We start from the raw sequence: 6000 nt of genomic DNA, 5'->3' as shown, positions 1-6000 counted from the left end.
ATGTACTATCTAATCATCAGCTGGATGTGGCCCGGACTTAGTCACTGCACGGGAGAGTCCTAAGGCACATAATAAAAAAGAATCTGGTAGTTTCCAGTTTACTAAGTCTAAACAAATGGTACAATTTGACATTAAGTCCATTGCATCTTACCAGAATTTTCTGGCATGGCAGTTTATCTTGATCAAATTGGTTAAATTATTGTTATTCTAGCCGTCTAAAGCAGAATTTAAAATGTGGTGCTGTGCCTTGAATCACTTCATGAAGCAGACTTCCCAGTGAGGGTGAGAGAGCTGGTTCTGCTGAACCAGGGGACTGTCATCGCTCCTGCATTTGGGTGGGGCCATGAAGTAGTGACACTTGGTGGATACATATCACCCTAACTGTTGTGTATGTATGTCCACACAAAGCTGTCCACACATATACTTCTTTAGCTGGGAATTCCATATGCATGGCTGTCAGTTATTTTCTTCTAATACTTTTGGCTTACTAAACACCTCTGAAAAAGTCTTATATCCAGAGTTTGGATATGAAGAGCAATGGCCCCCACCCAAAGGCTCACGTTAGGGGGTTGGTTCTCACCTGGGAGGTTCTGGAAACTGTAGGAGGTAGGACATGGCTGGAGAACGCAGGCCACTGGGAAGGGGGTCTTTGGGAGGATCCTGGTCTCCTTTTCCCTCTCCCATTTCTGTATAGTATGAGATGCCTCCTCTGTTCCCCTCATTGCCACCATATACTACCTTATTATAGACTAAGGAACATGAAACCAATAGAGCATTTTGAAACCACAAATTAAAACACACCTTACATCCTTTATGTTGCTCTAGAAGATATTTTGGTTGTAGCTACTCAAAAGGCTCAGGGGGCCCTGCAGAGACTGATGAATCAACCAAGGACCATGTATAGAGAGGACCTAGATCCCCTGCTCAAATGTAGCCCAAGGGCAGCTCAGTCTCCATGTGGGTTCTCTAGTAAGGGGAGCAGGGGCTGTCTCTGACATGGACTCCAGTTGCCTGCTCTTTGATCACCTCCCTCTGGTTAGGTGGCCTAACTAGGCCACAGAGAATGAGGATCCAAACAGTCCTGATGGGACCTAATAGGCTAGGGTCAGATAGTAAGGAGGAGGACCTCCCTTATCAGTGGACTAGGCAAGGAACATGGCAGAGAGTGGGGTGGGAAGGTAGAGCCAGAGATGATGTGGGAGGGGCCTACAGCCAGATACAAAGTGAATAAATTGTAATAAATAATAAAGAAAAAAAGTAACCAAGAGGATAGAACAAACTCCATGTCCCACACCTACCTGTCTGTCTCGCTTCCACACAACCCAATTAATTAACTACAGGCTTAACGGGCTCATTTGGGGCTGATCTTCAAGCCTGGCTATTTATGTGGTTCCTGTACTGTTCCTTCCCTTTCATCCTGTTGGCCACATTGTTCTTAGAGAATCCTCTTTGCTTTGTTACATCTGGGAGACCACAGTACTGTTCACACTAATTCTAAAAAGGTGGGGTTGGGGATCCTGAGAGTCTTCTGTTGGCTTCCTTTGGCTTCGAGTCATTCTGTGATAGAGAAGTCAAAGTAAGGGAATTTTACCGCTCATTTGGCACCCCAGTGACAACCCTGGATCCAGGTGGTTCTTCACCTACTCTGCCTCCTGATGGTAAGTTTCTGTTGAACCAGAACAGCAGGGATAGGACTGCCCTCCAACAGGAAGGTGCCAGTGTGGAGGCAGACCCCTGTTCACAGTAGTCTCCTGAACCTCCACTACCCGCTCAATGAAGATATAAGCATTGTGGCATGTCTTCAAAATAAGGCCAGCCATAGAAGGTTGGGTTTCCTAAGGCCATCACTTTTCATTAGATTGGTCTATAATGGGACAAACAGGGAAGAAAAACCAGATATTTTGAAAAGAATGCTTTCCTATAATTAGGAACACTACTGTAATAAGAGCTAGAGGTAAAAGTTGTAAACAGTATTCATGCATATCAAATAGCCTATCAAACTAATTCTTGGGCTCAGTTTCATAGAAAGCATGAAAGTTGTATATGGTACAGATGGCAACAGCCTACACTGTAAATTCCACAGCCAACTGCCACTTGTTACTTAGAACTTCACGCTGCCTTTAAAATTTCAACAAGCATTGGAAAGAGTTCAGATTTCGAGAGCATTTTAATTATCAATTTATATTGAAGTTTGCTGATGGTTATTCAATTGTTATTACTTACACTAGCTACTCATTGCTACTCTGTACTGTATTAGTGACAAAACTACCAGTAATATGTTACCTTTCGGTTCTGGAGGCTAGTCTTAAAAAATCAAGGCATTGGCATAGCCATTTTAAGAGGTATCTATTTCCTTTCATTTTCCGGCTTCTAGAAGCCATCTGTATTCCTTGGCTTTATCTTTGAAGCCAGCAACATAGTATCTTCTCAATTTCTCTCCGACCCTTGCCGTTTTAGAGGTATTCTTGTTGTGGGGCTGGAGATGGCTTAGCAGTTAAGAAAACTTGGTGGTTCTGCAGAGGATCCAGGTTCAGTTCCCAGCACTCACAGCCATCTTTTACTCTAGTTCCAGTGATCCAGTGCTCTTCTGACTTCTGCAGGGACTAGGCATACATGTGGTGCACATGTGGGCTGGCAGTCATGCATATAAAACATCTTTAAAAGCACTCTTTTGCTGACATTAGGTTTAAATGGATAATCTGCTATAATCTGAATATGGCTTTTCCACACTAGAACTTCCTAGTCCTCAAAGTGGTAGGATTCAGAGGCAAGGCCTAGTAAGGTAAAGTTTGCGTGATGGGACACAGCCCCAAACAGGCTGCTTCATTCACAAGTGTGGTTATCAACGCAGTCTCGCAGTCTGCGCCCCTCTTCTCTTTACACATGTCCATTTGCCCTTCTGCTTTTCTATTGTGTAACAGTACACAAGGCCTTTGTCAGATGAAGCCTCCTGGGTCTTGAGCTGCATAAAATTTTCGTTTAGCTATTACCATGCCTCAGGTATTGTTATAATAATAGAGCAAGACTTACCCCATTTTAAGATCCTTAATTACCTACATAAAGCCCCTTTGCCATAACAGGTAACATAGTGATAGGTTCCTAGAATAGGCTTTGGATATTTTTGGGAGTTCTATTCAATTCATAACACCACCATTCCTGCTGATGCTTTTACTGTTAATATTAATGGATAAAACTTGATTGCATACCATAAACTAGAAGCTGTTCTGCTATTGATTGTCTTAATTTGTCCACAGCCTAGTTACTAGAATCATTTGACTTTCTCAGACAGGCCTGTGACTAAGCTGCTGCTGACAAACAGCAGTAATTTATCACAAAATTGGGTAACAATGATTCACAAACCCCTGTATTCCCATTAATCTAGCCTGATGTGTATACACTAACAAGTTAACTCTAAGACTGCAGGAGTTTGCAGCTCTAGAAAGATGCAGGTATATATCTAGATATGGGTAGAAACTTGCTTTTGAATTAATCCAGCTACTTTTATAAGATGCTTTATATACAGCAGGTTCATTCAGCTTAAAATTACTGAGAACAATAGTAATTAAGTTTATGAATGCTATCCTTAAACGCAAACCAACTATACCCAGCTTACTGAGTATGACCTAAGGTCCTGAACAAAATAATATTACAATGTAGGGCTAGGGATGAAGCGCCATCGACAGACAGCACTTGCCTAGCCTGCACCTGGCTCTGGGTTGTTTCCTCTAGTGCACCACAAAAACTAAAGATTCTAAAAACATTCACATGGAACTGACTTTTGTCAAAAATCCATCACTCCTGCTCAAAATAATTACAGACAATTACAAATAATTAATGATTAGACAGCAATTTCTGTTTCAGAGTCCAATGTTATCATGCCATCCCGTAGTACCTGTGTAGAGTACTCAGCTGTTAAATGCAGTATTTAATGAACTGGGAGACTATTCCAAGTGCAGTTCGACTGTACCTAACACAAGAGCTACCAAATAATTTTGCACCTAAGACTTGAAAAGCATTAGAAGAGGTTTAGAAGCTCTTGAATGCTTACTTAGTTGAGCCTCTAAGCTAAGTAATTAAAGTGATTTTAAGACTGAATATAGTTATATAAGTTATATAAATGTGAAGTAGAAAGCCTAGCCCAGTGACTTCCAGCCTAATTTGAACTCCAGCAGCATATAGGAATCCACTAAAGCAAATCAAAGCAAATTCTAACACTGCTTGCTTTTACCCTTTTTAGTTTGCTTGAAGTTACCCACAGCTCATCACTGAAAGGTTTTACCTGCACTGTTAGCTCATCTTACTTGTGTGGCTTAATTCATCCCCTGAACATCTTTTGGGAGACATCAGTGATGCCTGCCTACACAGAACTGAGATGACAGTTCTTCTCAAGCTTAGCTTCACGTGAACGGAGGCATTTGTCAGCAATACTTTCTGAGCACATGCTAAATCTTTAAAGCATCCAACAATTTAAAATATGACAGAACTTCAAACTTTCATGGCATAACTTAATTGCATTTAAAAACCTAATAATATGAAGTGCAGAACAGCTGCAAGCTATTGGAACTTCATTCTGCTTCCTTAATTTGCCTACAAAGTAATAAGTAAGCAGGCTGGACAAATCTGTTAAAAAAAAAACAAAAACAAAAAAGCAAAAAAAACCCAACTTATTTCTACCCTAAGAAAAACCTAACTATCTAGTTTTTAAGTTTGTGATGAAATAGTATCATTCATATCTTATTTACATAGATGTTTGCAAAAATTGTAAAGTCTCAAAGAATGTTTCTACTGCTTAGTCTTTCTGAAAAAGCCATTCAGCTGAAATGCAGATCTATAGCCCTAGCTACCAGGGGAGCTGAGGTCAGAGAATCCAAAATTCAAGGTCAGCCTGGATGACTAGTGACACAGTTTCAAAATAAAAGGTAAAAAGGAGGCTTGTGATACAGACCACTGGTACAGTGGTTGGTCACCAAATGCAAAGTCCAGTTTCCCTCCCTGGTACTGCAAAAACCAAAAACAAATAACAACAACAACAACAAAAAAAGTATGGTATAGTGCTAGATACGGTGGAGGAAAAGGAAGTATCTGGATTGAGGATTGAGGCCAGTCTGTTCAAACATATAAAAAAACAAAGTCAAGTTTTAAATTCTAAGGGATCAAATATGTTTAAACTTTGTTCACATTAAAGAAAAACCTTGGGCCAGGTGTGGTGGTGCACACCTTTAATCCCAGCATTCAGGAGGCAGAAGCAGGCAGCTCTCTGACATTAAGGCTAGCCTGATATGCAAAGTGAGTTCCAGGTCAGCTAGGGCTATACAAAAAGACCATGTCTCAAAAAAGCAATAAATAAAAATAAATAAACACAAATCTTCCCTAGTATAGTATTATTCAACACTGAAATAGCTTATGGATATTTGAAATTAAGTGGTATAAATTATAACTGTGCTGACAGAAAGGAAGCCACTACACGCCTTTCAGTATGTTTCAGGCCCATAGAGCCATTACAAGATTTAGACTAACTCCATACATATAGCTGATTTAAAACAATAAATACAGTACTTATTATAGGAATTTAAAAGTCATTACTATCATCGTAGATATAGTCTGGGGTGCTCACACATATTCATCAGAGGAATTTCATTATGCTGAAATCTTGAGTTTACAATTCCTTTTTATATTTCCTTCATACAACTGAAAGTGGCACTTTCAACTAGTTTACGTTTTTCTTTATGGCTATTTGCTGATATAAAATTTGTCGCTTACCCCCCCCAAATACATAACCTGCAAATAAAAACTCATTCTTTTCTTATGACTCACAGTTGAAAACTAGATAGTAAACTTCCTTCGATTCCTAAGCAGAAGGGAATAAGGAGCATGTACTGAACAGATCTACTCAGTCAATCCTACAGTCATCTATTGAACCAACCAAACCAAATCACCCACTCACCCGGTCAGCCAACCACCCAACATTTACAGATCCTCAACTATTTAGTGATTTGTTAT

This window comes from Meriones unguiculatus, chromosome 2 (assembly GCF_030254825.1).
Source record: "Meriones unguiculatus strain TT.TT164.6M chromosome 2, Bangor_MerUng_6.1, whole genome shotgun sequence".
NCBI classification, from domain to species: domain Eukaryota; kingdom Metazoa; phylum Chordata; class Mammalia; order Rodentia; family Muridae; genus Meriones; species Meriones unguiculatus.
Note: the sequence above shows the minus strand (reverse complement) of the source record.